This window comes from Magnolia sinica, chromosome 5 (genome assembly GCF_029962835.1).
Source record: "Magnolia sinica isolate HGM2019 chromosome 5, MsV1, whole genome shotgun sequence".
Classification (NCBI taxonomy): domain Eukaryota; kingdom Viridiplantae; phylum Streptophyta; class Magnoliopsida; order Magnoliales; family Magnoliaceae; genus Magnolia; species Magnolia sinica.
In genome coordinates, this window is record NC_080577.1 from 35375706 (window position 1) to 35399251 (window position 23546).

A 23546-nucleotide genomic window follows, 5' to 3' on the forward strand; every position below is an offset into this window, starting at 1 on the left:
GTTGTTGTAGCTCATTTTTAATCTTGCCTTAGGTTATCCTGTCGCCGTTGACGAAGACATATCGTCTGAAATCAGTTCAGTGTTCTTTTCTGGCTTAAGGTGCGGACTTTAATCGTATAGGTTATGGTTTTCAAGGCTTTCAATGCCAGTGAATGGTTTATTCTTGTTATGGATGACATTTCACATGCCAAATGTTATGTTTACTTTGCGTTCCTGATATGCATGTGTTATATTGAGATTTGTGTATTCTATGTGTATGTATAAAGTACCGTATGCATATAAAATATGCACATGTGTTTGCCATGATTATTTGTCGTGTATGTATGCTAGATGTATGTGTGACAACTCCTTGGTAAAAGGAATTGTCCAAATGCGTGTACTTCAACATACGTCATGTATGTTGTATTATGTATTCTAAGTGTTTGTAGAAATGTCTGAATGATCTAAAGTGCTACTTATTAACCTAACTGTGGGCGTTGAGAAGCGATTCTCAACTCTCCCACTAGTGTGTATGATTTCCTTTGTGCAAGTTACATTCCTTGTTGTTTAATTTCAAGTCTTACTTATACTTAAATTCATGTTAAGTTGATATTCTCCAGATGTTTACATACCATATGATTTGAGTTGTTGTTCCATTACTATTCTAAATGGTTGATATCAATACCTGTTATATGGAATGTGTTTGGGACTATGAATAGTCCAGGAAATCGGTAATCGGCCTTAAGTTCGTGGCTGAGGTTGCTTTCGCCACGTAGGACATGATTAGACAAACCCGAGTCGTATTAGAGTTGTCGGCAGTGGTTTGGCCACGCGGAGTGTTTGCGCACTCTATGTCGTTCAACCCAACGTGCGCTCGTGCTAGTCGAGTTCGTCAAGTAACCTGATTGTTCGATGTATATTCACCATGTATGGAAGCTATTGTTTGAATCTAGGGTACCGAACTTACCAATGAAATCCTATTAACCTTGGTACCTTGATCTGCTAAGACTCATGAGCCGGACATGGTGGTATGGGACACCGTGGTCGAGCTGTCGGCCTACGCTGGGGTGATGAGCCTCCCCATAGTGACCAGTGAGCAACCAAACTCGTGAGCCAATTATGGTGGTATGGGACACTATATTCATGTTGTCGGCCTACATTGATTGGTGACGAGCCCTTTGTAGTGACCTCGAGCATGCCTGGATACCGCATTGAGGTGACGAGCCTTAGTGTAGTAACGAAGGTATGATAGGCATGCATTGATTGGTGACGAGCCCTTTACAATGACCTCAAACCATATGATCGTATGAGATGCCTAGGTCTGACGACCCTAGAATGGATCACTGTTTGGATGGTGATATGAGGAAGGTACCTTAGCTTCTCAATCCTGCTGTATGAAAAGGACTAATAACAACTTGGTAATCATGTTCATGCACGCATTTGCATATGCTTTGTAGACGTGGCGCACTTTGAGGTGGTGTCATGCATAACGTAAGATGAAGAAGCTAAGGGTGTACGCGTGAGGGCATGCATCATTCTACATACATCCTTGCATTAACAAGAGTACTTAGGACATATTTGATTATTCTGCTTTACCATTATTGCTTGATTGAATTGATAACATGTTAACCTGTGCTTTATTGTTCCACTGAGTTGATCACTCACTCTCACGTTCTGGGACGGTGTTTAAACACCCACCAGACTCTGTCTTAGTTGCTGATGTTGCAGATGTTGATGCGACTTCTGAGGCAAAGCGGGAGATTGATGATGATGAGGTTGCTTTCTCTTTTATGCAGTTTTCAGACGGGTTCTAGTGAACCTAGTTCTGATGCGCGGGATGCTAGGATTTCTTTTGGAAATTAAATGATGTAATTTGATACTTGTAATTTTGATAGCAACACTTACATTTCAACCTGGTATGTGTATGTATTTCAGGGATTCGCACATGTACACACATATATTTCTTTAAATCTTCCGCTTGCTTTCTTCACTTATCCCTGAATTATATCTGCACTTTGGCTTAATCTATTCTATGTTTTATGTGCTAATACAGACAACATACATCCATCATTGAATATGTTACATAAGTGATGTTTTGGAACTCGGGAGCTGAGTTATGCTCGACCCCCGAATTTCAGGGCGTTACATAGGGGATCCAAGAGAATAATCACCATAACATGTTGTTGGTTCATCTTTCCAATTTTGATGTTTCCACTTATCATAGTCATATAGATCATAAGTGGGAGAATTTGATGGTTGTTAATACATATTATCACCCATAATATAATTTCTCATTTTTTTCTTCTTGTCTGATGGGTGATAATAATTGCACTCTCATAGTTATGATAACCCCAACACTCACTGTCATGCCCTAAACTCAGAAATCGGGCATACAAAATTCTCGATCATCGAATCTGGTGTCGACAGCCTTCATAGTACCCCATTCTCGGCTCCCATCGCCTATACGCTCATAAGGCTGATGGTATTTATAGACTTACCGACATGTTCCTACATTGCTCTGATATTGCATACCTAGCACTTACCTTACGCACACACTTATACCACCCTCTAAGCTTTCTATAAGCTTATGCATGATAGATGCATGTAGGTGGCATTAGGTTGCAGCAGTGTTGAGCTTGGACCGTGCAACGGTCTTCTAGAGCTTTGATATTCGATATAAGTATTTCCCTTTCAGCACTATATTCAAATGTTTATATTAGTGGATATTTAATGATGATGTTGCCTTAGTGATTTGAATAAACTTGTGGTTTTGCTTATTATGAAATAAATGTATGTTGAAAAATTCTCCTTATAAGATCCTAAGATCAGAATCTGGCGTATAGGCACTGGGAGTCGAGAATGGGGTACTATGGAGGCTTCCGCACCAGATTCAGCGATTGGAAATTTTGTGAGCCCAATTTCTGAGTTTGGGGCGTGACACTCACGTACTTTCTTCTTAATCCATGGGGTGTAATTATTCTCCTGCATATATCACGTAAAGACTTCTTAATCGGTGGAGCATTATCTTCCAGTCGGTTCTTGATGATGGTTTCAGAAAAATTTTGAGACATAGGTTAATTTCTATCATAATCATCATATATCCCTTCCCAATCTCTTATCTATCTCAGCATACTGACGTACCCACTCTTACATGGTGAAACCCTAACTCTGAATCTAATCTGAAAAAAAAAAAGAATAAAAGGAAAATCTTACAACAATAAGAAATCTAGAAATAGAAAGAGAGAGAATTAGAAGGAAGTTACCGACTTAGAAGTTCCTAAATTAAGATCCTGCAAAACAAAACAAAACAAGTTAGTTTCTAAAAACAGAAATTCTAAAATTAGAAAGTTTCTAAAAACAAAAATAGAAAGATGAGTTAGTTTCTAAAAAGGAAATAAAAAAGTTAGTTTTTTAAAAAAATAATTCTAAACCTAAAAATAGAAAGCTAAGTTAGCTTCTAAAATAATTCAAAAAAAAAACTTAATCCTAAAAATAGAAAATAGACAAACCCTAATCTTAAACTAATTCCAAAACTAGCTAATCTCAGAAAAATGCAACTGCAAATCCCCGGTAATGGCACCAAAAACTTGTTCACAACCCCAAGTGTAGGGTCGCGATACAGTAATAATCTCGATGACACCGAGGTCGAATCCTTAGGGACTGGACTTGTGTGTCTTCTGAAAGTAACTAGAACTAGAACTAGAAAATGATGAAAACCTAATTCTAAAATATTTGAGAGGATTATAGTATTTAAAACTAATGAATTTAAAGGTAGAAACTAGGGTGTCAAGGATCCACTTGTAGCAATTGGGAAGCTACCTTGCATGATTCAAGGACACAACTGGAATCAAAGTCTTATCTTATCCAGTTGGTAAGAAGAGATTTGTTAGATCTCTAAACTTGAAATGGATTTAATCATCAATGGATGAGAGTGGTGAAGATTTGGAAGTGATTCCATCACCTAACCATGCCTACGACATAAGGCAAACAACAGGATTTACCAATCCCATAGCCAATCATAAGAGAATTGTGAAAGTTATGAAGGATTTTGTCACCCTACCATGCCCTAGGGATGATCGTGAACAACAGGATCTCCTAATTTCACAATCTCAATTCTGGAAAAGAAGATATTCAAGCTATTGCAGATCTATTGTAATTTATCACAAAAAATTATTAAAAACTAAAAATATTCCTTCATAATTAAACTAGAATCCAAGAGAGTTTAATAAAACATGGATCAAAACAAAGTAAACATCCCAATCACACTACAAGCTTCACCTCTTAGTCCTAGCTAAGAGGTTTAGCCAACCGTAGACATGATTAAACTAAAGACCCTTAAATAAAACAAAATGACCAACTAAAGAGGAAGAAAAAGAACTCCCGAACGGCGGCTCCACCCTCTTGTTCCACTCCTCAAACCCTAGATGATACCTAGGGATGCCCTAAGGACCCCTATTTATAGTTTTAGGCCTTAGACTTTTGCACCGAGTGGAAATTTTCAGAAACTGTCTCAAATTTATGCAGCCCGCGCAATTTTTACGTAACCCTCGACTGGTCGAGCAGGATGGGAATTTTGAGTGTTTGCGCACTAGAGTTCGAGTCAAGACACCTTCGACTGGCCGAGTAGAGTCCAGGACTAGTTGTGCCTAGCCAGGACTGGTCGAACCGAGGCCAGGACTGGTCGAGTGAACGCAGGACTGGTCGAGCCGGAGCCAGGACTACTTGAGGATCATCGAATTTCACTTCAAAACTCTAATTTTCTTCATTCCGGACTTGGTTTTCTTAGATCTTTAGTATGTGCATTCTTCATTCTTGGTTTCATCAGATCCATTCTGGGCTTTAGTGATTCTTGAGCGTTAAATCCATGCTTTTAACATCCTTTTCAATCCAAGCTCTTAAATTCACCTTGCATCACAAACATGATTAAAATAGAACATTAAGCATTATCATGTTCATAAAACCAAGTAATAAATAGGGGATAATATGCAATATTTAACCCTCAATAGCGACCTTGCACTTGGGGTTATGAACAAGTTTTTGGTGTTGTTGTCAGGGACTACGGTTACATTTTTCTAGAATTAATTAGTATTAGAATTAGGTTGAGATTAGATTATATTTTTCTACTATGCTTTTAGGGTAAGATTTTTTTTAAAATTATTTCTAGAAACTAACATTGTTTTCTATTTTGTAGGATCCTAACATAGTAAATCTTATTCGGTAATTTTGTTCCAACCCTCTCTCTTATCTTTTCTAGATCTCTTATTTGTTTTACTTTTTCTAATTATCTTTTCAGGTTTAATTGTTTAGTTACTTGAGGGCTTAGAGTGTTTCATGCTCAAGTGGATTCGTGACAACACTCGACATCTCTAAAGTGAAGGAGGATTAGTCAAAGGGTTGCCTATCCATCACTAAGTTAGACATCACTTGAGATCCTCTAACTCAGTAGAAGTTATGGCTGCACATCAACCTCAATACCCAGTTGAGGAAGCCCAAGATGAAAACAAGGTGCATAATGCACCCCCGCCTAATACTCTATGAGATTATTTACAACCGGCAGGGGTGAGCACACCTTCCTGCATGATATTTCCATTGAATGCAGGAACTGGGGATATTAAATTAGGTGTAATTCACACAACTCCCTAAGTTTCATGGACTAAAATCTGAAAGTCAATACTTGCATATGAAAGAGTTTGATGATATAATATCTACATTACACTTCCCAAACATGTCCGAGGAAACAGTTAGGCTGAAATTGTTTCCTTTCTCTTTGAAAGAAAAGGCTAAGTCGTGGTTACATTCCTTAAGACCAAGGTCCATTGGCACATGGGCTGAGATGACAAGGGAATTCCTTAAAAAGTTCTTCCCATATTGTAAAACAAATACCTTAAGGAAATCAATCATGAATTTGCACAAAAAGAGGATGAGACATTCTTCCAATGTTAGGAGTGATTTAAGGATCTCATAAATTCACGTCCACAATATGGCTACGAAACATGACATGTAACAAGCTTTTTCTATGAGCGATTGACCTCACCCATGCGCAAATTTGTGGAGATTTTATGTAATGGAGAATTCATGAATAAGGAAGCCAATGATGCGTGGGATTATTTTGATAAACTTGCTGAAAACGTGCAATCATGGGATACCTCTTCAAGAATTACCACTTCTAAGCCTACTCAAGCAAAGGAAAGGGGAGGAATTTATGTTCTAAAAGAAGAAAATGATATAAATGCAAGAGTGGCCAAACTCACAAGAAAAGTCAAGGCCATGGAACTTAAGAAGGTAAAACCCGAAAAGACTGCGGAAGTTGTTTGTGGTATTTGTGCTTGTAACATACATACAACTGAGAATTGCCCAACAATTCCTGCTTTTCAAGCGATATTGAAAGAGCAATCAAATGACGTAAACAACTACTAAAAACCTTTCAGTGGACCCACCTCAAATACATATAACTCAAGCTGGAGGAACCATCCAAACTTCAGTTGGAGGAACAGACAAATAGCTACTCCTCAAGGGATCCTTAACCAATTTCTGAATCAAAGGAAAACTTAAGAGGATCCGGTCTTAAAACATATACAAATCAAGACCTTTTTAATAAGGGTATGCTGCATGCCTTTCAAGACCTTACAAAGGTCATATAAGGGCTTAAAACAAAAAAAAAAAATCGATTGGGGAGAAAGGGATCCTTCCGACTTTGCCTTTCCCTAACCCAAAACAGTAATATGAAATCAGTGACCCAAGCTCTTCAAAACAGATGGAGCAGGCTAAGTCTATCACCACTCTTAAGAGTGGGAAGACAATTGACAAATCTAATTCGGTGAGGGCTGAAAAGCTTATGGACCTTGAAATAGATGATAAGGATAGACCTATCAATGCTCCACATGGGTTAGAACCCAAACCTCAAAGTAAGCTGATTACGTCATTCCCTTAACGGCTGATTGCACCAAAACCTCTCTTTAACTCTTAGGATACTCTAGAGGTTCTTAAGCAAGTGCAGGTCAACATCCCTCTACTGGATGCCGTTAAAAAAATCCCTTCATATGCCAAAATTTTGAAAGATTTATGTACAACCAAAACAAGGCAAAACATACAAAAGAAAATCTTTTTGACAGAAAAAGTGAGTGCCATCCTCAAGTAAGATGTGCCACAAAAATATAAAGATCCCGATAGCCCAACCATCACTTGTGTAATTGGGAACTACTTGACTTAGGTGCAAGTGTAAATCTAATCCCTTACTCGGTTTGCGAATAATTGGGTCTAGGTGAATTAAAACCCACACGGACCACATTACAACTTGTCGATCGCTCAGTTCGTGTACTAAGATGGATGATTGAGAATGTGTTGGTCCAAGTTGATAAATTCTACTATCCAGTAGATTTTATGTAACATCTTGGATTTCGTTATTTTGGATTTTCAAAAACCCTTAAAATTTTTCATTATAATTAACTTATATTGTCACTTACTGATCATTAACACTCAATGTTATCATATACACGAGTAGTAGCAATAAAGAACCGCACAAATTCGATTAATCAACCGTAGGAAGCCAACGAATCCAGCCAATCACTTAAATACCAAGTCTAACCACATGATCTGTTCACATGGGGTTGAAATTTAGCTAACCTATCACTAACTAATCAAGACTACCACAACTAGATTAAAGATCTACCTAAAGATGAGCAACTAGAGGTTGGATCTTAATTAACAAACCAAAGTGACCTAATTATCTAATTAGCCTACGAACTAACGGTTAAAGTGATTATGACTGAATCGTCATTTTCACTAATTACGAATAGGCCACACTATGAACAGAATTAATCCAAACCCTAATCATTACCCATGAGAAATCTCACAGCCTAATTCATTTTAAAAATGCCTTAATTATCCAAACGAGCTCTAGACCGCTCGTTAGTGGGCCACTAGTTCTGAAACTGTAGAATAATGTATGTCTCACTGGGCTTCACACCCATCGTGGGTGGCAAACCAAGAAAGTTCCTAGAACGGCTCAACTTGGGCTAAAAGCTAAGTTCATGTAATGCACGAATCCCCTAGGCTGAAATCTGAAACTTAAGTGAAATAGACCTTCTGCTCTTTCGTGAAGTTGTGGCTTTCTGACCATTATATCATAACTAAACACGAGGCATGAGTTAATGATATTTACCTTCTCATATTCACATAGTCATGGCCCTGATCTACCATCGGTGACCGTTAAATAGACTTCTAATCTATCCATTGATTGACACATCCAAATGGCGGGCTAATCATATCCATACGTAGATCATCATTAGGGCTAACTATTCTATGGTGTATATCGACATGTACACCCCATAATGGGCCCTAAAGGTTAGAAACACTCTCCCATAGGGCTAGTATAATGAAAACTTAGCCATTGGGGTCATTTGTGCAACATATAGCACTATATAAAGCCCTCATTTGGGCACCCCCTCTCCCCATACGAATTTACATTTTTTAAAGGAGAGAAAGAGAGAAAGAGGAAGAGAAAGAAGAAGGGATAAGAGTGAAAGTAGGAGTGGGGAGGCTTTAGTGCTTCCCTGCATTGGTTTCCTCCAATCAAAGCCCTATCATCGATCAATTTCCTCTGCTGAATCCACCCCATTCGCGATTGAGAGGTAAGAAACAAAGCTACTTCCCAGCCTAGGTTTTTCTAGGATGAATTGTATGGATCTCACATATTTCTTGGTGTTTGTATAGAAATTTATGATTTTTCCCAAATCCATAACCCTAGGAGTTTAAAATCGAAGATTTCTTCTTAAAGGTGCTGACCATTATACCTAGGTTTCCATTTATCGACCCTTGAGGGTCTCAGTTAATGATTTATTGTAGCGAATCATTTATAAATAGCTAGCATGTTCATTTTTCATGTTTGATTTTAATATGTGTCATTTCTTATCTATGTATGCTTACATGATTAATTAAATGCGTTGATTTGTTGATGCTCACGTATTTGATTAAATGCTCCAATGAATGTATTACTCTATTGTTGCTCACATGTTTGATGAAATGTCTAAGTGATTGAAACCATTATTTCATTGGTGCTCAAATGTTTGATGAAATGGCTAGATGAATTTATTACTATATTGATGCTTACATATTCGATGAAATGCCTAAGTCATTGCATAGTAGTATGTATTCTTCAATTACATGATGCAGTGTTTAGTTCGTGATGCTTATGATTTCTACGATGTTGGGTCAGTCGGTAAATCGTCCAAATTAATGGGTGACACGAGTTAGGGTGGCCACCTTAGGCTTGTTCGATCGACTCAGGTGAACACGGATAACTGACAGTAACTAGACTACATGGGATGCTTGCACCCAATGTCGGTTACACCGAGGTTCTTCAAGGTCAATCAAATTAGTCTATTAGCTGACTGATCATGTATGTTCAGAATGTATGATAAGACCAAATTAAATAAAGGATACCACATTCCCAATGGGTGGTCTACTCATAACGGTTAGTGCGAAACGATCCCTTAAGACTCATGAACCGAGCATGGTGGTATGGGACATCATGTCTGAGCTGTCGGCCTACGCTGGGGTGATGAGACTCCCCGTAGTTACCAGTGAGCACTAATAGAGGTGATACACTATTGTTCGAACGACCCCCGTCAAATTACTCGACTGATGGTTCCGTCATAGAGTACCATTCGAATGACATGGGCGTAAATGGAATTGGGTGAGGAGCCCTTTCTTTGTGGTAATTTGGTTTTATGTGATAAGCCTGTAGCTCTTTAACGCCCCATCCACTATTTATCCAGGCTGTGGTCTGAGCGTGGTTTGCGGTGAGCCATCTAATCTGGACCCCCTTCGAAAATAGTGCTCTAGTCGGTCGAGGTAGCATGCCGTGGGCTATCATAACCTTAGAACTAAGTGATCATATTTGGTTTAGGTGACGACCCATACCAGGTTGATCCTCATACATTTAGGCATCATACAGTACCTTTAGAATTGTTAATTTGTGAGATAAATGGGTGATACCAAAAGTTGGATTAAGGGACATTGGTAAGGAGTCGCTACGTGTGGCAACGAGCCACGTAATCCCGATAAGGACTCGTGATATAAAGCTAGTATCATAGCTTCGCCAATATGCTAGATGAATGGAACTTAATAATTACTCGGCTAACATAATCATTTATGGCATCACATTAGTTTAGAATGTGGCAAAACAGGCATTGAAGTTGCATGTTGAGGAAATATTTCCATTTGCGAACAAGGTGGTCAGAGTCACGTGTGAAGGAGTGTTGTTTAGAAAGGGCATGCATCATGTCATATCTTTATGTCCACATTTAATAAGAGTATTTAGGAATTGTTTGATTTATTATTAACTGCGCTGAGTGTGTCGATGGCATGTGTAACTTAGAACTAATGAAACCACTGAGTTAGCTACTCACTCCTACATGGGATGGTCTTTTAAAACAATAGCCAGGCATATTATTCATGTAGGTTTTATCAAGGCCTCCAGCGGGTAGGCTCAGATCGGTTTGCGTCACCACCGTTATGTTCTGAAAGATTTGGAATAAACTGAAAAGTTTACACTTAAAACCATCTTGGGTATGTATATTGAGGCATGTATAATCCTCATTAGGGCGAACATCACTTTTCAATTGTAGTTTGATTGTTTTCCCTATATTTATTAATGTTTGTTATCTCTGCCTCGCTTTGGTTCAACTAAGTTGAATTGCGCTACTCTGAGTATCTATATGTGAAATGAATTTGAACCTGAATGAGGACACATGTGTATCTTCATTTGGTTAACACCTGGGAACTCGGGATCGGAGCTATGTACTCAGGTGCCGATTTTTGGGGCGTTACAAGTTGGTATCAGAGCGAAGTATTAAGATAACCTGGACTTTGGGAATGCGGACTATATAATCCACAATAACTTGAGTTGAGACACTTAGGATTAGAAGTTGGTCTTGTAGGGGATCTTCTTGATTTTACGAGTATCTGTTAGTGTAGAAAATCTAATAAATTAGAGATTATGAACCCTAGGACCAAACTCCCCTATTTGCTATGGTTTGAAACTTGAAACTTAGAAATTGGAGTCTAGGATTTAACTCCTTATTGTGTTGATGGTTTTGAATTTGAACTTAGAAATGATGAACTATAAGATCAAATTCTCGATTTTGTGATGCTTTCAAAATTTAACTTAGAAATCAGAAACTTAGGATCGCCCTGGTTAATTTGTTCGCGTACAAAGTGTTTATGTATGTGTGATTCCGACTTGGAATGAATAAATACAGTAAACCCTGTAGGGAGTAAGATTTAACGTAAGGGTTCAAGGACTTGGTAGGATGAATGATTCGAGCTTAGTAGAAACTCCACTAACAAGTACAAATTTAAAGTTTTATAGAATTTGAATAGTGGAGCTCTGTTTCTCGAAGTAATAGTTAAGGGTCGTTTAACACCATGGATTTGGAGGGATTTGAGGGGATTTCAATTCCCCTGGATGTTTGACACCATAAGGGGGCATTTGGTGCAGGGTGTTAGATGGAATTAGGTGGGATGGAATTGCATTTAGTCTCATGAAATTGCATTTGGTCCCATGTAGGATTTTCCTGATTTTGAAATTCACTACACATGTGAGCCCCACATTGATGCATGAGTTTGCCCATGTCATCCATTCGTATCCACCGTTTACACATGACATTGTAATTACATATGTGTACAAGTGGACTAAATCCATTTTAGATTTGGTCCGTTAATTACAATTCCATGGTCCACCAAACATGGTTTTTGCATAATCTAGTGTTTTGTTGAGTAGCAAATAATATTTTTTTTTTAATCCCAAACATGGGATTGGATGGCCATAATACCATGAAATTTTCTACACATGCAATCCTTGTGCAATCATAATGTTAATCCCACCTAATACAACTTAATACCATTTAATTCCATGGCCAAGCATACTTGATACACTAAAATGATCTTAGAAGATGGATGAACAGTGTAGATCTAATAAATATGTCATTTTGGGGCCACCATTACTGCCATTACTGCAGTTAAACCCAACACCAACTCCATTCTTCATCATGACCATGACCATCACCATCATCATCATCATCATCACCACTCTTAACCACAAGTAGGCCACAATCATCTCCAATGAGCATTTTCAGTCTATCTTGACTATAAAATGACCAAAGGGGTTGGAAATGGAAGAGAAAGAGAGAAATAAAGTAAAGAAGTCATGACTTCCAGCAATTCAGCGCCCGGGCGAGCAAAACCACCACCATGCTCATCACCATGCCCCACCATAACTCAAAATTTTCATTAACAAGAAAAAACTAACCTTCCAATTTTCCCTTTGAATGTGGGACACTTATTGTTTTACTTTTAACCAGTCATTTGATAGCCAACATTTAGATGGTTACGATTACATGATAGGTGTGTGACTTTAGAGATATTCTGCATTCCCAGCGTGTAAGTCACAATTTTGACGATCTGTACGTCATCTTTCTCTTCTATTTAATTTTCTTTTCTTTTATTTTTAGACATAAATGCTTGGTGTTCTCAAGCACTACAAGTTATACTGCTCTTAGTTGCATAGTTCAGTTTAACAGTCCAATCAATTGATCCGAGTTGTCTATTAAGACCAGAAGGCATTTTAGCCGTATGAAACATGGCACTAATCTGACGATCAAGTTGTACTTGATTTGGCCTTATTTTTATTTATGCATCCCTTTCACGAGCATGGATGAGATGGTTACAATCCCTAACAAAAGTGATTCTTTTAGAATCATGAATCATGAGCAATCCATGATTGGCTCTAACCAATGGATGGATCAGATTTTTGCTTGGACACATTTTATGTAAACAATCTTGACTGTTCAAATATAAATCCCATTTGATCAATGCTTAATATTTGTTAGATTGGTGTGAAGTTTCCTTGAGGGCCCACTTGAGTTCCATATATAGCTAATTTTTGGGATATCTCATAATTTAAAGGGGGCCCATCAAATGCACGATATTGATGTTCGACATACATCATAGTGGGGCCCACACAACTCGGCCTAATGGGAAGTTGCCATGAGCTTGACCGCATAGAACCTTCTCCCTTGCAGTAGCACCACCCGTCTACACCCATTAAAAAAAACCATCTCAAACCCTCTTCTTCTTTTTCTTCTTGAATCTCATTCCCAACACCCATCACCCAACACCCATCAGCCACACCACCAGCATGGTGCACCACCTCCGCCTGAGACAAATGGGCACAGCACTGCCGCTAGTTCCACGTGTCACTGCCACCAACATGCCCAGCTCGTGCATGATAGGGCCAGAGGTCCACGGCACCGCCGCCCGATCGGCGTCCCACCGCCGAAGTGGCCAGAGGTCCGCGGCATCGCCGCTAGACAGCTTTGTTGTTCAAGGTGGTGAGAGTGTGGGGCCTCCTTTAAGGTGGTTTTGCACCATGGATTGGAAGGGATTTGAAGGGGTTTCAAATCCCCTGGTCGTATGGGCAGCATAAGTAATAGGGGTTTCAAATCCCCTCTTTCAAGGGATTTGAAATCCACAAAGAGAGCTTGGATTACACCTAAAATCATTTCAAAAGTTGTAGGAGTAACATGTGTGTCACTATACACTATCATTTTATTGGGTGCATGGCCCACTAATGATGATCAACACCGTCCAAACATTGTCCATGTAAATTAGCACCATCAAAACATTGTCCAGCATTGTCCAAACATTGCTCATGTAAATCAGCACTGTCCAAACATTGCACATGTAAATCAGCACCATCCAAACATTGTCCATGTAAATTAGCACCGTCTAAACATGGTCTAGCACTGTCCAAACATTGTTCATTTGCACCATCCAAACATTGTCCAGCACTGTCCAAACATTGTTCACGTAAATCAGCACCGTCCGAACATTGTCCATGTAAATTAGCATCGTCCAAACATTTTCCAGCATTGTCCAAACATTATTCACATAAATCAGCACTGTCTAAACATTGTCCAACACTGTCCAAACATTGTCCATGTAAATCAATGATTAAAAATCATTGGTTAGTCACTTAAACATGATCTTGTGCTTATGGCCCATTCGAGACTTGGAATTTCATCATTTTCAGGCAAAGCATATATTTCAGTGGGCCTATCACAACCATTGTGTCAACAATTACATATCTCATTAATTAGAGATATTAAAGTTGATTTAGTAATTAAATTCAAACCCCTATAAATATACCATGCAAAGGTACTATTGGATTAAAGTTGATTCACACTCCTAGGTGCTAGCTGTATTAGGTGGGATTAAGATGGATGGAATTGTAAAAGTTACAATAATGCATGTGTAAGGTATTGTCCCTGGATTGGGTGTATTCCATGTTGGATTGGGTATATCCCATGTTTTCTAATACTATTTTGGAATGTCTACCAAAAAAAGGAGGATATATATATATATATATATATATATATATATATATATATATATATATATATATATATATATATAAATCCCAAGATTTACTTCTAAATTGCACTTGAATTGAACTGGATGAAGCAAACAAAAAAAATTTCCATCATCCATGGGATTGCTAATCCCATCTCACACTTTCCAGCACAAGACTCATGTTCCAAAGCCTAAAAAGTTAATTTTAATCCCATCTCACACTCCTTCCAAACATGTCATTTCTAATTTCAGAGTGCGATTGGTAATACAATCCCATTTAAAACAACTTAATACCACTGTCCAAACAAGCCCTTGGAGGATTTCAATTCCATGAGGTTCCAAATCTAGGGGGTTCCAAATACATGCTCCCAAACAGGCCCTAAGTGAATTGGAAGTGGGGAATAGTGGCAGTGGCCTTGACTATTCCTTTAGTGGGTCCCAAAACTGTGTTATAAAAAAAAATTCTCATACAAATATAAGAATGTTTATTTATAATAATACTAGGAATCATCCTATGATTAGATTAATTTATATATATTTTTCTATTTTAAGTAGTTTTCAAAGCAATCGAATTAGGTCCCTTGAGTAGGATTAGATTTCATAGTTCAAGGCTCTGTAAGTTTGTATTAGAGGTAGATTATGGTAAAATATTTCAAGTTTTCCTATTCTGTTATAGATTTAAGGTCCATACTACATTGATAAGATGACATTCTTTGTCTTTCCTTTTCTACGTCCTTCTTATCATTATTAACCCTTCAAACCTCCGAAATACCTCAGAACTTCCGATTCTTCATTCCCTCTCGAAATTAATATAAATAAGGCATACTTTGTTCATAACTTGCTAGCCATAGGATCGAAACTGCAGCATACAAATACAATCTTAAGCCCTTGGAAACCTTTCTGGGATAATTGTTTGACCATAGGCATAGTGAAATATTTATTAATTACTAATTTGGACATGAATTAAAATGAGAACTCCCTTTGATAAAGACCTAAATGATAACCTTAAAAATAGGAGATTTTAACCTTTCAATGATATGAGATATTCCCTAAACATTTAGATTGATCGGATAGGGGGAACAATCCCACAAAACAGAATTGAATAGCAACCTCAAATGTATAAGTATTGAGAGGTTGATACAGATGTTATTTTAAAGACAACCTTATACTAAAAACCAATGGCTTATGGTAGGACAACCTAATTCCTAGAACGGTCTGTGTATCAAAATCCCAAACCAATACAGAGGAGAATAAAAATAAAAAAAAATAAAATAAACTAAGTTATTACAGCATTCCCACACTTGCATAAAAGAGATTACAACATTTTTCACAAAAGCTTAAAAAGAAATTACAACATTCACACAAAGCCACAATTAATCATCCACCACAACACCAAAAATTATAATGGTTCGCTTGTGTGTACACCAACTGTTTAGAAAAACAGTCACACAACTACGCCACTCCCAATATCCTCTCCCTCGGAATATTAGCATTCACTATGAAATAGGTTTTTCAAGGTTCACCTAAAACCTTCACAATTGTATCTTTCAGATTGGCTTACACAATTCAAGAACCCCACACTCTGAGATTTTCTGGATCACCTCAGACAAACCAAAAACAGATTTTCCTGGCACAACCTCAAAAATAAAAAAGAGATTTACAAAAAAACTGTAAATATACTTATCTGGATATTCTCCTTTGATGAAGCCCGGTAGAACCAATTTGAAGTAGATGTTCAATGTCCACACTCACTTATGAAAGGGTTCTAAATGATTTTTAGATTAAATCACTTCGGGCTAGCTTGATTTAATTTTGATTCCAAGAAAGGGGAAAACTTAAATCCCTTATTCAAATAAGATTGGAATGTAGAACTCAAAATCAAATGCAAAAAAGCTAAATTAAAGATAATATTAAATGAGCCCTAAATAGCTTAAGAATATCACAAACTTATCTCTCAAAGTGGTGCCTTACTTTTTCTTGAATGACTTGTCAAACTCTAAAAATCGTACTCTATTTATAAGTGAAAAAACTATTCACTCGACTGGTCCAGAGGTCAGCTCGACTGGTTGAAGGACTAACAAGAATTCAAAATTTTGGGTACGATAAGATAAGACCGTTCCATAACTAGTCGAGTGGCTAGTACGACCGGTCGAGTGTCCTACATGACCGGTCGACCCCTGCACTCGACTGGTCGAGCACTGTTCAGTTGATTGGTTGAGCAGTCTCCAAGACTAGTCGAGAATTTAACAAAAAATCCAAAAAATCCATAAAAATCCTTGCACTGGTCGAGAAAATTCTTAGATTAGTCGAGCCAATACTTGGACTAGTCGAACATAAGGTAGGACTAGTCGAAAAAAAAAGTCTTATAAAATTATATAATGACCTAAATTAAGTATGCAATCAATATGACCTAACCTATGGTCAATCTAGGGTCATTCATACCTTATATGTGATATTTGAACATTGAAACACCATTCGCTTCGATTAATAGTTAATCTTAAAGTACATGAAGCTTGACATCTTCAAGAATGTTGAAGCTTGAACTTGAAGTACTTGTGACTTGTGTTTTAACTTGAGTATATGAGCTTTAAGCTTGAGAAGATTACTTAAGCTTTGAGTAAAGCACATTGTATTGACATAGTTGAAGCTTGAAAGCTTGATCTATCACTTGATGTTGTACTTGAACTTGTATAAGAATCTCTTGTTCATACACTTGTGTTGCTTGAATCTTGAATTGGAACATCTTGAACTTATACAAGAATTGCTTAATCTTGAATATGAAGATGAGCTACATAAGATACAGATTCCAAGAGTTTATGGCACTACAAAATTTGACAATCATAGGAGCTAGATAGAATAGCATTTACAATCTCCCCCTTTGTCAAGTTCATGACAAAACCAAATAAATAAAAATCTGCATAACATGCACAGTAAAGAATCATGTACCATATATGCACAACAAAGAATCATGCACTAGTTAGAGCAATAAAGAGTCATGCACCCGTTACAAACTGGTCAAAGAATCATGCACCAATTACAAACTGGTCAAAGAAGCAATACTCATCAATACTCCCCCTTAATACCTTATTGCATAGAATCCAAGAGGAGAAAAAAATTGCTACCTATCACCTAACCACATTCTCACAATTCCACATTCATTCTCCACATTTATCATAATGAAATAGGCATGATAGAATAAATTCTCCCCCTTTTGGTCACAATATGACAAAGGAAAGAAATTATAAAATATGATGGAAACACAGGAGTAATGAGAGAGCTAAGGTGAAGATAACACAAAGACAAGATAACCATTAATAGCATGTCCAATCACAAGAAGAAATTCAAAAATTATTACATATCAGATATTCAAAGCTAATCCGAACCAGAAGAAGGAGCAGGTATGGAAGGATTAATTTGATGAAGTCCCCTGTTAATGCGCCTAAGATATTTGCACATATATTTAAATTGCATTTCTTGGGACATATACATACCTTCAACCTTCTCTTCAAGTGAGCGCAAACGCACATCAAAATTAGATGGCTGATAATCAGGATCAGCAGCAGAATCGGATTCAATTTCATCAAAGAGGTCATCTATATTGATATCATCTAGAGGCAAATCACCCTTCTCATCATTTACTTCAGCAGCTCCACAAGCACCCACATCAACTTGGCCTGGGGCCAACTTCAAATTCATCTTATTAATGTTAGAGTTGTTGGAGGGTAGATGGTGAATGAGAGCTTCTCCAACAGGCTTAACCACTAGACTATGGGTGGCTAAAACAGTCATAAGATAAGTAAAGGGTATGTCACTGTGACCTAGATGGAGACGGAACTGAATCATGATATAATAGATAAGTAAAGGAAGACACACAAAGACTCCAGTAACAATATAATGAAGAATACGAGCCATGAATGTAGTAAGCTCGGTTTTATTACCAAATCGAGGATAGACATTTGAAATGAAAATCCTATGAAGAACTTTGTATCTGGGTAACATAAACTTGGAAGCGAGCGCATTCCCAGTACTCCATTCCACATCCATATTACATAAAACTCGAGTGAGCATTCTCTTCTCAGATTCAGAAGGTTTTGCAATAAGTACATGAATGGGAATACCTTTATCATTAACTGAAAGGTCCATTAATCTAGAAATGAGGTGATGGTCCACATCAATTGAACCTTCTCTAGTAGAAATTGTGAATGTAAGATTTTCAGTAGAGAAGTCAGTAATACGAGCATACATGGCTTGCGCAATGGAACGGAATGCAGGACCGCCCCAATGTAGAATGTTATCCCATCCTACAGATTGAAGAAGAGGAAGGATATCAAAAGGAGCCAAACGATCAACGTTAACGGTCCGTTCTACTATCACGTTACGTAAGCAAATATCCCGCACAAACTTGGGATCTTCCTCGGGTGACCAAAGATGGGGCACCGTGATAGGAGTCGAACGAGAAGAAGAGGGACCACGAGATCCTTTCTTCTTGCTTCTACTCTACTTTGCAATAAAGAAATTAAATATAAAGAGATTGCAAAAGTGGCAAGAAGGGTTTCTAGTAGATCATATTTTTTTATAGAAAACTCCCAAAACAATCATAAAGCATGAAAGAAACCACACAAATGAAGAAAAGGAAGTGCAAAGGACTTAAATCTAGAAGAAAATTGAAAATAATGCACTAACCATGGAGGAATCGAAGATGGGTTCGACCGGTCAAGGTAGGGCGTGTTGAAGAAGAAGACACAAATGAAGAAAAAGAAGATTTTTTCCAAATAAATGGTCAAACCCGTGATTCACGATGGGTCGAGTACATACTCGACCGGTCGTGCCATGACTGGTCGAGTATGTACTCGACTGGTTGTGCACCTCACAAAATATGCCATTTGCATAAAATTTGAATTTTAAAAATTTTAAAAATAAGAACTATATACATAATGATAAAAATAGACATAAATCATCAATTCATATTACACATATCAAGATCAAATTTCAATCTTGTAAACCTATTTTTGTCAAGCAGTTTTGTGAATATGTCAACTAATTGATTCTCAGTCTGAATATATTTCAAAGAAATTGTCTTGCCTTCCACTAATTCATGAATATAGAGATATCTAATGTCAATATGCTTGGTTCGTGAATGCTGAATTAGATTTTTAGAAATATTAATTATGCTTGAATTGTCACAGTATAAAACCATAATTTCCTGCGCAAATCCATAATCGTTTAGCATTCTCTTCATCTACACAAGTTGAGTACATGCATTATCTGCAGCAATATATTCAACCTTAGATGTGGAGAGTGATATGAACTTTGTTTCTTACTTAGCAAAGAAACCAAACAGTTCCCGACATAAAAACAACCATCACTGGTTGATTTACGATCATCAATGTTACTAGCCAAATTAGCATCCGTGTAACCAGCTAATTGCACACTAGTATCATGTGGATACCAGAGACTAAGATTAACTAAACTAGTGACATATCGTAAAATGTGCTTAACAACTATCAGATGTGACTCTTTAGGGTCCGACTGATATCTAGCACAAATTCCTATGCTAAATGCAATATCAAATCGGCTCGCAGTTAAATAAAGTAAACTACCTATCATACTGTGATACAACTTAGGATCTACACTCTTACCTATTGAATCCTTAGAGAGTTTTAGAGTAGTACTCATAGGAGTATCAAAATTTTCCCTCTCTCAAATCTGAACTTTTTAACTAAGTTCAGAGCATATTTGGTTTGAGAGATAAAGAAACCATCAAGGAGTTGTTTTACTTGCAACCCTAAGAAATAGTTTAGTTCTCCAACTATGCTCATTTCAAATTTATATTTCATAAGATCTGCAAATTCAATAGTCAAGTTAGTACAAGTAGATTCATAGATATTGTCATTAACATAGATTTGAACTATTAGTATGTGATCATTATGTTTCTTTACAAATAGTGTTTTATCAGCACTTCCCATTTTAAAGTTATGACTTAGTAGAAACTTAGTCAACTTTTCGTACCATGCCCTGGGAGCTTGTTTCAAACCATAGAGTGCCTTTTCCAGGCGATAAACATGATTAGCATGCTTAGGGTCTTCAAAACCCTTAGGTTGTTTAACATACTCTTCTTCATGCAAATCGCCATTTAAAAATGCACTCTTTACATCCATTTAATATATTTTGAATTTTTTAAAGCACACAATGGATATAAATAGCCTGATTGATTCAAGACAAGCTACTGGGGCAAAGGTCTCATCATAATCGATGCCTTCAATTTGAGTGTACCCTTGGACAACCAGCATAGCCTTGTTTCTTATAATATTGCCAAGTTCATCAGACTTATTTTTAAAAATCCATTTTGTTCCAATAATATGTTTATCTTTCGATCTTGGAACTAAATACCAATCATCATTTCTAACAAACTGATTGAGCTCTTCTTGCATTGCTACAATCCAGTTTTTGTCAGTTAGGGCTTCTTTTACATTAACCAGTTCTAACTAGGACGTAAAACACACGTAGTTGCACATATCTTCCAGTTGTTTACGAATGCACACACTAGTGTGAGGGTTACCAAGGATTTAATTTGTTGGATGGTTTTTAACTGTTCATAATGCAATGTTATTTTGACTAGATGAAGAGTCTGGTTTATTAATTAAAAGAACTTCATCATTTTATAACTTGAGACAAGTGTATTCAAATGATCATCTATAACCACATTGATGGACTCTTGAATTATACCAGTCCTCTTGTTAAGAACTCGATATGCTCGACTATTAAGAGCATACCCTAAAAATATTCCTTCATCACCTTTGGTGTCAAATTTACCCAGATTTTTTCGATCACGCAAGATGTAGCACTTGCTGCCGAAAACTTAAAAGAATTTGACAGTAGACTTCTTATCAAACCACATTTCATGAGCAGTTTTACTTTTTGATTTTCTAGTGTAAACGCGGTTAATTATATAACACGCAATATTTACCGCCTCAAGATTTTTTGGAAGCTTCATACTATTTAGCATTACATTAGCCATTTCTTGAAGCACTCTATTTTTTCTTTCCATTACACCATTTTGTTGTGGTGTTTTGGGCGTAGAAAATTTATGTAATATTCCCTGATCATTGTAAAATTTCTCAAAACTACTATTTTCAAACTCAGAACCATGATCACTACGAATCTTAATGACTTGTGATTCTTTTTCAGTTTGGATACGTTTAAGTACCCTTTTTACTTCATCGAGCATTTCTGATTTCTCTCTCAAGAAGACTACCCAAGTATATCTGGTAAAGTCATCTACTATCACCAAAATATACTTCTCGCCACCTCAACTCTTTGTTATAGTTGGTCCAATGAGATCCATGTGGAGAAGTTCGAGAGGTTTAAATGTGGCATTGGCGTTCACCTTTTTGTGAATACTCCTGGTTTGTTTACCAATCTAGCATTTGCCACATATTTTGTCTACTTTCTTTACTTTGGGTAGACCTCTTACCAATTCTCTTTTGTTGTATCTATACAAGTTGCGGTAGTGTACATGTCCGAGGCGTTTATGCCATAATTCGGTTTCATCAGTATGGACCATGTAGCACAATAGATTAGATGAGCTTGAATCACTAATAATGTAGCGGTTCTCAGAAGTTCTGCGACTAGTTAATATTACAGAACCATTTTTATTTAAACTTTCACACCCTTGGTGAATTTTACACTATGATTATTATCACATATTTGAGAGATGCTTAATAAATTATGTTTTCAACCTTCTACATATAAAACATTCTCATATAGAGGGAGGTTAAAGATTTGAACCATACCTTAGCCAACAATTTTGCAGTTGCTACCATCACCGAATGTAACTGAACCATTAGTCATCTCTTTAAGACTGGCGAATAGACCTTTGTCACCTGTCATATGTCTGGAGCAACCACTATCTAGGTACCACTTTGAATGGCTCGAATCTTTGAAAGTGATGTGGGCAACAAAACAAGTAACCTTAGGGACCCATTTCATTATAGTTTTAGGTTTAGGAGTATAGTTGGTCTTCTTATGTTTGTAGTTGTTATAAGACCTACCCATTGAGTTAGATTTTAAGAACTCCTTAAGCAAATCAACAAATTTTTTCAGCCAAAGGGTTACGATTCTAATTTCTATAGTTGATATGATTGCTTTTAGGATTAAAAGTCTAAAGAGTTTTAGAATTTTTAGAATAATTTTGATTCAGACTTTTTCCTTTTGAGTTAGAAGACTCCCCTTTCACAAATTTAGGTGGAGTATTCTTATTCTTAAGAGGAATACTTTTATTATAGACCAATCCAGATCAATCGCCACATTTTCTGGATCCGGATAAAAGTTTTTCTAATTTAGGATCACCTTGGGCATACTTCCATGTGTCCTTCAAACTCAAAAGTGAAGCGACTTCTAGTTTTAGCTTTTCATTTTCAGATTTTAAGTTTTTAACTTGGGAGGTTTTGAAATCTAAGTCGTACTTAGTTTTTTCAAAGCAATATGAAATATGTGATTTTTCTAAAGACTAGATTATCATAAAAAAAAAATTAGTTTTGAAAACTTTTCTTTCTGAAGTTTTAGCTTTACAGCAATTCTGCAACTTTCCTTGTATAGGGCATCATAAGCATCTTGAAGATCTTCTTCATTTTCATGGTCTCTAATCATATTTTCTTCACTGGTTAAATCATCATTATTTGAAAAAGTGAACTTGGCTGGAGTCATTAGGGCTTTAACATCATTAGCCAACTTGGTGTTAGAATCTTATGACTCAAAAGAACCTTCAGAGCAAGAAAAATCATCCCATGTAGCCAACATATCTTTCTTTTTAGACTTGTCTTTCTTAGGACATTTGTTTGCTAGATGCCCATATTCATGTCAATTGTAGCATTGACTGTCTTTTAACGATTTCTAATTTTTAGATCTAGATCTTTTCTTTTCAATAGGTTTTTGCAAATCAACCCTCGTTTTACTTTTGAAAATCATGTAAAACTTTTTAGCTAAAAGAGCCATATCATCTTCAGAAGTTTCTAAATCAGAATTATTACTATTTTCTTGAGAAATAATTTTAGAAGACTTAAGGGTGATGGATTTACCTTTAGGAGCTTTAAAGTTTAACTCGTAGGTTTATAGAGACCCAACTAACTCTTCTACCCTCATATTGTCTGTATCAC